The sequence below is a fragment of the Elephantulus edwardii genome, unplaced genomic scaffold, assembly GCF_000299155.1.
Source record: "Elephantulus edwardii isolate Elephantulus edwardi_28Jun2011 unplaced genomic scaffold, EleEdw1.0 scaffold00161, whole genome shotgun sequence".
NCBI lineage: Eukaryota > Metazoa > Chordata > Mammalia > Macroscelidea > Macroscelididae > Elephantulus > Elephantulus edwardii.
In genome coordinates, this window is record NW_006399911.1 from 3,213,301 (window position 1) to 3,223,715 (window position 10,415).

Genomic DNA, 10,415 nt, shown 5'->3' on the forward strand with positions numbered 1-10,415 from the left:
TTTCTTCTATTTTATCAGGAACCAGTCTGGGGCTCTGGTGTTTGAATGTGCCCTGATGAGGTGCAGTACTCTAGGATGTGGAGGTCATGGACTGGTAGAGCCTCACATTATGTGCTTACTGGTCACCCACACAGCGTCTTTCCTTCCTGCTTGGCCTGAGCCACGTAGCACTTGAATTAAAAAGGAAAACGATACCTGCAGAACTAAATATTCCAAGTTTCCCGGTCAACTGTGGCTTTCTCTGTATAAATCACGTGGTGCATTTTAGCTTCATTTTGTTAGCTAGTTGCTTTGTAACAAACCATTTCCCATTCATGTGGATGGCTTATTTGGTCTGGCTGATTATGCAATGTGTAGAGCAGAAGTGGCCACGTCAGAGGGAAGCTACCTTCTAGTCCATGTTTTTAGGCTACCCCAGGCAGGTCTGGGCAGGTGTGGGACCAGCAGGCTGCCTGTGTGGAAGAATGAGTGGTGAGCACAGGGGAGCGTCTGTAAACCCCAGTGAGCCTCTCTAGAGGCCCCAGGTGTTGTTCATACTTTGCAGACAGTAGGGTTAACACTTAAAATAATCTTTCTAAATTTTGTTGTTGAGTATTCATGTTCAATAAATAATTTTACAACAGTTTATACAGTGATATTCTGGCCACTATAGATTTTGTATAGAACAGTAACAATGGTATGTGTATATGTGTTATTGAAGATGTGCATATAATAAGTCAAGGTATATTTTTAAAGAGGATAATGTCTTGTGTATGGACACGTGCGCGGCTTGCACATATTTATTTGTTTCTTACAGCTGAGGTAGTGGTCGCAGGGTTGTGGGAGTGCCCTTCCACCTGTGCCTATAGAGAGAGAGAGAGTGTGTGTGTGAGAGACAGATGCTGGTTGCTCTCAGGCTCGAGTCATCTAGACTTTGTCCTGTCTGTGTCTGTCAAATTTTGATTTTGTAGTCTTTCTGGAATGACCCAAGCATTCTCTGTGAGTTTTTTCTGTCAGCTCAGAGGTGCATCTGCCCAAGGTGCCTCTCTGCTTGGAAGAATTGAAACTGCATATGTAAATGGTTCTTTTCCACAGAAGTCTGTGCTGCCTCACAGACTGAAGTTCAGGGAGTGGACGTGGCCCCCTGGCTCTCCTCCTTGATCATCCTGGACTAAAGGTTGAGGCCTCCCTTTCTCTGGGGAGCCAGGGACCACCTCTGGCATGATTCTGTGGCCTCTTGGCCCTGTCATACTATCCCCCTAAGGGGACAAGAGTCTGGGCCACAGGAGCGCTTCCTCCCAGGTTACCATCGGGATCTGTCTCCCGCCCAAGCCTCAGGGAACACACACTACAGTGATTGGGGTGCACTGTTAGCCTCTTGAAGGCACTGAGGTTTGTGGGTGGGGACGGGTTCAACTGTTCCAGTCCAAATGAATAAAGACCTTTGTATAGTTCTGTATCACTTGTTTTGCTTGATTTAATTCTCGGAACTGTGGGGTTAGTATTGAAATATTTTCCTCAGGTAGCAGCAATCACTAGCCATCTGCCCAGTTTGCTGCAGGCTGTTTTAATCTTCGCATGGAGGATACTCACACATACTGTCTCATCGTGCAGTGGAGCTCCCACCCCGTAATCCTATCTCTTAAAGCCATTATGTGGGAAAGTCAAGATGATGCTTAACCAGAACCCGCTGTCGTGGGCTTGATCCCGGCTCAGGGCAACCCTGTCTTAGGTGCCAAGGGTGTACATTTTGAAGGAGAGGGACTGCCCACCATAGTCCCACAGAGCTCAGCCTCTTGTCTTGACACTAACTTATTGGATAACCACAGGGTGCCTTTCCTTCCCACAGGCACAGGTAATGCTGAAAGTGTCTGCTTCATTGGCTTCTAGAGCCACAGAAATATGGTGTTTATTTCATTGTGAGAAGGGAAGGGAGCGACCTGAACACGCAGGGCCTGGCGTGAGCCCAGCCTGGCTGTGCTCCCACTGATGGCTGCCTCCACGCACTGTGAGCCACACCGCCACGTGGAAGGCTGCGTGAAGAAGAGCTGCTCTTCCTTGTTCTTACCTATAAACGTGTGCTCGGACTCCTCTTTTGTTTTGAGAACTGGGGGCTGAGAACGGCGCACCACATAAGAGATCAACATTATCAAAGTCTGCTTTATGTCATCACTGCCCCACAGACCGAGCTGGAGAATGGGAATGATCAGCCCCTCATGCCTGATGTGGGAGGAGACCTGAGACCATCCGGGCAGGGGATTGGCCTGCCTGGGGGCCTTCTCAGAAGCCCTTCTCTGCTCTCCTGGACAGTCCAGTGGGCCTGAATGCCAAACTGATCCTAACATACCTGGAGTATATAAAATGCTCTAGCATTTACTAAAGTCGTTTCCAGGGAATACTTCACTCCTAGATTTTGAGAGTGGGGTAGAGTGGTTTCTGGTCACACAGCTGGGGAGGTGCTGGAACAGACAGCCCACTTGTACTGTGGGAATCAGAGACGCTGCACCATTTGTAGAGCTGGTTCTTGGTGGGGAGGGGAATGCAGATGTGGGCAAGAAGGCCTCCATCTGCATCTAAGCTCCTGGCCTACTTGGGAGACACACACCTATTGTGAGGGCTTTTTTCGGGGTCCTATCTCTCCTTGGCCCCCAGGCCTCTGACTATTCTAGTCCAATCATGGTGAAGATAAAGGGCCAATGATAACATGGGTGCTTGGAGTGACAAGTTGCTAGATCAAGAGGCAGCCAGTCATGGAAGAGGGGAGGATGGGTGTGGATCCCCTGCATCTGATTGCCCAAGAAGCCAAGATATGTTCTACATAAGGAGAGGATGTTCCTGGGAGGCAGTCATGAGGAGGATGGACCCAGGACTTGAGTGTGAGGAACCCTACCTGGCCATCGGAGCCTCAGTAATAGTCTGCAAAGAGGGTAGAGTACCAGGACCCCAAAATTTGCAAGTTCACTGTAGCACTTTGAACCTCGTCCTGAGACCTCGTTGCCCATGGGGACCACCTACTACTTGGCCTCGGCTCGGCCCAGGCCTTGCCTTGCTGCAGACGTTCCTCCTGCTGGGCAACGGGAGTTAGTATGAAGAACTGAGGAAGCACTGTTGACTTGCCCACCCCGCCAGAGTCCAGAAAATTGAGCTGCACCTGGTTCCTCCCTGTCCTAGCAGGACCTTTTCCCCATTCCCCTCTCCATAGCAAAAGATGATGCTTTCTTTTGGAAAGATGCCTGGGCCACAAGGACAGAGAAACTACCCAAACACCTCTTAACTAGGGCCCATTTGAATCCCACCATTTTCAGGGACACAAACTCTTGCACATGTCTCAAATCCAGCCCCTAAAGGAGGACGTGGTGTGCTCTGTCTTTGTCCCATCCTTTGGATCAGTCAGGATTTTGCTGTTCAGAGCAGAGGGAGGTCTGGTGGCATAATGGTATTTGTGTTGCCAACCCAAAAGCACCCAGTTTGAATGCATCAGTTGCTCCTTGAGAAAAAGATGAACAGTCTCCTGTGTGATTTACAGCCTTTGAAAACCTGCCAGAGGGTCTGTTCTAAGTCAGTTCTGACTCCCTAACAGAGAGGGAGTGGGCTAGTGTGTCTGGCCAAGGAGGACGAGCTCCTGTGTCTAGGGGCCAGACAGGTGGCTGTTGGCTGATGACAAAGTCTTAGGGATGGACAAGCAGGGCTCTGTGTGCCCAGGACAGCTAGACCCTAGGAGAGAAGCACTGGGCCACCTGCCAAGGATGAGGTAACAGCTCTGTCGTGTGTGACACACAGACCTGGCACTGCTTGCTCCAGCCCTAAAGTCTGACCCTAGATGACCTCAGGCTTCACATCAGTGCCCCTTTTCAGGGTCCAGTCTCTTCTAGCTACTCCCTCACTTTGTCAACTTTTCTAAATCCTTTCCTTCTCTGGGTCTCCTGACTTGGTCCTTGTCAGTAATTGGCATTAGTTAGCTTCAGAGAGCCTCCCTTGGAATGGAGAGTATTATGCTGAGTAAACTGCCTCAGTGCCACAAGGACAAATACTGCATAAAACCATTATTATAGAACATGTATCCAGGGCAGGGAGGAGGGTGGGAATAAAGAATGAGGATTGGGGGTGTAGAGTGTTAATCATAGGGTTGTACAATTCGATGGGTGGGAGGGGTGAAGGAAATGGGAAGGATCTTTTATGATAAACAATATATTCAAACTTTGTAAATAAATCAGAATAAAATTGGAAAAAAAAAAGCCGCCCCTGACCATTCAGGCCACATTTAATGCCCCTCGAATGTCACATCAAGTGTTCTGGGCTGCTGTCACACAATGTGGTGATGCCCCTTCTCCCACCCCTCACAAGTTTGTAGGGAGCAAGAGTGACATCCGTGCAAGATATATTAACTTTTTGCTAAGAACATTGTGCTTGGAAGGGTGGAGGGACAGGACAGGAGAGGAAAACCCCAGATGAGATGGATTGATACAGTAACTGGGGCAATGGGGGGCTGGCGTGTCAGTTAATCACATGATGATGACATCCAGGGCTTCCCGCAACTACAAAGAGGTTGTTATGGAAAACATGGCCTCCAGCATCAATATCTTAAAAACAGCTACCACTTTCTTAAATGTATCTTTTTGTCTTCATTTTTCTTAATTCTACTGCTGCTTCTCAGCAAAATGGATAAAAACAAAGTCATAAACATTGATTATAGCACCCTGGCAGTCAATACATTTAAAACCTTCAGTCTTCTGGGGTAAAGAAAGCACTGTTGAATGTTTAAACCCCTAGTGCCCAAATGTTGTAAAGCCATTATTATAGAATGAGTATGAGGATCCAAGGCTGGAGGGGTGGGGTGGGGGGAGTGGAAACAGAGGGAGGGGGGTGTGCAGGGGTGGGGGAAACCATGGGGTTGTATAACTTGATGGCTGGGGGGGATGACGGAAATTGGAAGAATCTGGTCTAAACAATGTATTCCAATTTTGTAAATAAACTAGTATAATAATTTAAAAAAGGAATGAATGAATCATGACATTGATAAAAAAAAAAGGAGACCTAAGTATCAACAAGTTAGCAAAGCCAGGAGTATACCCTTTGGACTCAGGTTCCAGGTGGGAAACTCCATGACACAGGGAAGGCTAAGCCATATGGAGATAACTTACAGATCAAGGACCTTCCTCCAGAACAGAAATAGAAAGTCTTCCTTAGGGTTGGAACCCTGCATTTGAACTTCTAGTCTTCTAAATGGTAAAAGAATAAATTTGTTAAAACTATTCACTTACAATTTCTTGGTCATAGCAGTACTAGACAACTAGAATTAACAATAAATTTTGGCTTTGTAACTTTTATTTACTGCTCTAACTATACAAAAATGTTTCCCACATTATCTACTGGTTGTTATTGTCGTCATTGTTATGTGCTATCAAGTGAGAACTGACTCATAACTGACATTCCTGTGTGTTTTCAGAGCTATCAATTGCATGAGAGGAGATTACCTATCTTTCTTATTCAGACTAGCTGGTGGATATGAACTGCGTACTTTTAGGCTGGCAGTGCATGCAACTCCTTACAACTAGGCCACTAGAACCACCTGTTTTCTAGTGAAACAACCATTTTTAATCTGAATTGAGATGTTGTCCTCATTCAGATGGAGCTCTGGTGATGGGTTACTAATCAAAAGGTCAGCTGTTTGGACCTATCAGCTCCTCGGTGGGGGGATAAGTGAAGAGTGCCTCCTGTAAAAATTATAGTCTCAGAGTTGGAACTGACTCTCCAGAATTTGGTCTACTCCAGACTGTCTTTATACCTCAATAAACATCTTTTTATGCTACTTTAAGTCAATGTTGTGCTATTGCTCTACAATATTAATATACTAAGTAAACCCATATTTACCTTGTTTATTTGGTAATCCGACCCAGTTGTCCATGGGATTATCCAGGAGCAGACATCGAGGGCTAGATGTGTATATTGGTATGAAGGTCTAGGAAAAGAGAAATTTGCCATACAGACGGAGAAAAAGACGTAGCAGGGCAAAAAGAAAGATGTGACTTCTCTGTCTTAGGAGTAAGGTTAATGTGAAGGTGATACTGATTGCTGTGTGGAAAGTTTTGGAAGAACATCATTAGAAGATCTGAGGAGAAAGAACTTCAAAGGAGACAGAAAATGAAGTAAAAAACCAGGCAGGATAAGCTTTAACTTCTCAGTAGAAACTATATAAAAAAAAGACAATGGGATGGCAAATATAGAAGGCTGAAAGAAAATAATTGCCAGCTGAGAATCCTGTACCCAGCAAATGTGTCATCATATATGAACGAGATAGCAGGTCATTTGCAGAAAAGCAGAAACTTAAAGAATTAGTGAAAACACAACCAACTATATGAGAAATGCTAAAGGAAGTCCTTCACACAGAGACAATAAAGGAAAAAGCATGGACAAAAATAACAACAACAGAAAAAGGAATGCAACAAAATGACAATGGAAAAACCTGGCCCATCAATAATCATGCTCAATGTGAATAGCTGAAACACACCAACGAAGAGGAAAAGAGTATAAGTATGAATTAAAAAACCCCCAAAGCTTGTCAATATATTGCCTATGAGAAACACTTACATAAAACAAGGAGAAAGATAGATTAAAAATTAATTGATGGGGAGAATATATTCCAAGCAAATGGTATTCATAAGAAAGCAGAAGTGGCAATACTAATCTCTAATAAAGAGATTTCAGAGAGAAAACACCATAAAAACACTATTGATATATAATGATAGTAATAATATATATTTCTATAGTATCTATATCTTAATATATGTAAATAATATATAGTGATTGAGGGAAGACTCATCAACAACCTTCATTATGCAGATGACACAATCTTGCTTACTGAAACTGAAGAGGACCTGAAGCACTTGCTGCAGAGGGTCAAGGACTGCAGCCTTCAATGTGGATTGAAGCTGAACATCAAGAAAACAAAGATTCTCACCACTAGACCAATTAAGAGCATAATGACAGACAGTGAAGATATTGAGATTGTTAACAACTTTAGTTTGCTTGACTCCACAATCAACACTCTTGGTTCCAGCAGCCAGGAAATCAAAAGACAAATTGCACTGGGAAAGTCTGCTATTGGGACATCTCCAAAGTACTGAAAAGCAACAATGTCAGTCTGGAGGCTAAGGTGCTTCTGATCAAGGCCATGGTTTTGGCAATGACGGGCCATGCATCAGGAAACTGGACAATGACTAGGGATGATAGAAGGAAAATTGATGCCTTTGAGCTGTGGTGCTGGAGAAGAGTATTGACTATACCATGGACTGCTAAGAGAACAAACAAGTTTGTCCTGGAGAGGGTGAAACCAGGTTGCTCCTTGGAGGCAAGGACTTTGAAGTTTGTCTGACATATACTTTGGGCATGCTTCAAGGAGGGACCATTTCTTGGAGAGGGACATTATGTTTGGATGGGTGGAGGAACAGCGCAGGAGGGGAACACCCTCCATGAGAAGGATTGACTCATTGACTGGAGTAGTGGAGATAGGTATGTCGGAGACGACAAGGTTGATTCAGGATAGAACAGGATTTAGAACTGTTATACATAGGCATGCTGTGAGTCAGAAGTGACTTGACAGCACATAACAACAACAATAGAACAAGAGGACATATCCCTAGTAAACATCTAAGCACCAACTTGCAAAACACATAAAGTTTAACAGACTTTAGGAAAGAAATAGACAAAAATACAAAAGTGGTAGGAGACTGAAACATACCACTTTCCTCAAAGGACAGCTCTACTCTAGAGAAACTCAACAGAGAATAAGAAGATATAAATAAACAATTAGTCAACCTCACAGATTTATTTTTATTACTTCACCCAACAAAACTCAATTGTCTTTCTTCTTAAATGCACATGGTACATTCTCCAAAACTGACCATATTCTAGGACTCAAAGCAAACCTCAATAGATTTTAAAACACTGAAATAACAGAAAGTATCTTCTCAGACAACAGTACCATAAAACTAGAAATTGATAACAAGAGGATGTTGTTATGTGTCATCGAGTCGCCTGCAACTCATAGCGAGCCTTTGTACAATTGCTCTGAACTCTGCCCTATCCTGAGCCAGTCTCACTGACTCCGACACACCTACCCAAGCTACTGTGCAAATCCATCTCATCTGAGGTCTTCCTCTTCTTCACTGTCCCTCCACCCTTCCATTCATGATGTTCTTCCTCAAGGACCGGCCCCTCAAAGAAGTGAGACAGAGTTTCAAAATCTTTGCCTACATTGAAGAAACTTGTTGTCACTCTCTCCAATATGGACCTGTTTATTCTCTTGGCAGTCCATGATATTTTCATTTTTCTTCTCCAGCATCACAGCTCAAGGCATTGATTCTTCATCTGTCATCTGTAGTCATTGTCTAGCTCTCTGATGCATAGTAAGTGTTGCAAAGACCATGGCCTCGATCAGGTGCTCCTTAATCCCTAGACATTATTACTCTTTAGCACTTTGGAGAGGTCCCTGATAGCAGAATTCCCCAATGCAATTTGTTTTATTGTTTTCTGACTGCTGGTGCCAAGAATGTTGATTGTAGAGCCTAGGAAGCTGAAATTGTTAATAACCTCAATCTCTTCTCCATTTCTCATGGTGCTATGAATTGACTCAGTCGTGCAAATCTTTGTCTTCTTGTTGTAGAACTTCAATCCACATTGAAGACTACAGTCCTTGACCTTCTACAGCAAATGTGTCAGCCCCTCCTCAGTTTCAGCAAGCAAAGTTGTGTCATCTGCATAATGCAGGTTGTTGATGAGTTTTCCTCTAATTCTGATGCCACATTCCTCCTCATAAAGTTCAATCTTCTAAATGATTTGTTTCACTTTCAGACTGAAAACGTATGGAGACAGAATGCATTCCTGATGCGTGTTTTTCCCAGTTTTGAACCATGCAGTGTTTCCTTGCTCTGTTCTGACTTCCTGGTCCAAGTAGAGGTTTCACATAGCACAACTGAGTATTTTTGGTTTCTCAGTCTTCTCAAGTTTAGCCACACGTTTTTGTTATCCACACTATCAAATGTGTTTGCATAGTCGATGAAACAAAGATAGACATTCCTCTGGTACTCTTTGCCTTTGGCCAAGATTGATCTGACATTGGCAAGAATGTTTCTTTCTAGTGCCTCTATTGTTTCTGTGGTCTCTTCTAAATCCAGCTTGTATTTCTGGGTAGTTCCAGTTGTTTTTGGATAATCTTCAGCAGGATTTTGCCTGTGTGTGATATTGTTCAGTAATTTCTACACTGTCAGGTTATTTATTTATTTTATTTTGAAATGAGAATAAATATGGATCTCTTCTAGTCAGTTGGCCAGTTGTCCTCTAGATTTTTTTTTTTTTTTTACAATCTGCTGAGCATGTCCAGGGAAGCATCTGTTGGCTGAAATACATCCTTTGGCACCTGGAAGCTAACTAACATCTTTCTTGAGCACTACTGAATCACAGAAGAAATAAAAACAGAAATTCAGAAATTCCTCAAAACAAAATGAAAATCTACCATATCAAAACCTCTGGGACATAGCGAAGGCAATTCATAGTAATAAGCAAATTCATGAGAAAAGATGAAAGGAGTGAAATAACATTTCCAGAAAATAAAAAAAGAACAAGAAGATACTCTCTATAACCTCTGGGAGAAATGAAAGCATAAGGATAAGAGATGAAATCAATGAAATAGAAAACAGAAACCAATTGAAGCCATTAATAAGACCAAAAGCTGCTTATTTGAAAGTCAATAAAATAAACAAACCATTAGCAAACTTAATAAAAGAAAATAACTTGAATAACATAAGTAACTTGAATAAGAAATGAAAGAGGCAACATCACAACAGAACCAGCTGAAAGAAAAAAAATAACAGAATATTATGAAAAGTTATGTTGTTGTTGTTGTTAGGTGCCATCGAGTCACTTGTGACTCATAGTGACCCTATGTACAACATCCCTGAACTCTGCTCTGTTCTGTGCCAATCACACCGTCTCCGACACACCCATCCCGACTACCCCAGTCACTGAATCAATCCACCTCATAGGGGGCCTTCCCCTTCTGCGCTGTCCCTCCACCCTACCAAACATGATGTCCCTCTCCAAGGACATGTCCCTCCTTGCAACATGTCCAAATTATGTTAGATGGAGCCTTAGAATCCTTGCCTCCAAGGAGCAGCCCGGTTTGACCCTTGCCAGAATGAATCTGTTTGTTTTCTTAGCAGTCTATGGTACCCTCAATACTCTTCTCCAGCACCAAAGGCATCAATTCTCCTTCTATTCTCCTTAGTCATTGTCCAACTCTCTGATGCATAACAAGTGATTGCAAAGACCATGGCCTGTGTCAGATGCACCTTAGTCTCCAGAGAGACACCATTGCTCTTCAGAATTTTGGAAAGGTCCCTAACAGCAGACTTTCCCATGGCAATACGTCTTCTAATTTC

The 10,415-nt window shown here is 43.3% G+C and overlaps 1 pseudogene; it reads left to right on the plus strand.

The window, feature by feature from the left end:
• The first annotated feature begins 2,827 nt into the window (after positions 1–2,827).
• LOC102846301 overlaps positions 2,828–10,415 on the plus strand; it is a 10,735-nt pseudogene continuing 3,147 nt past the window's right edge.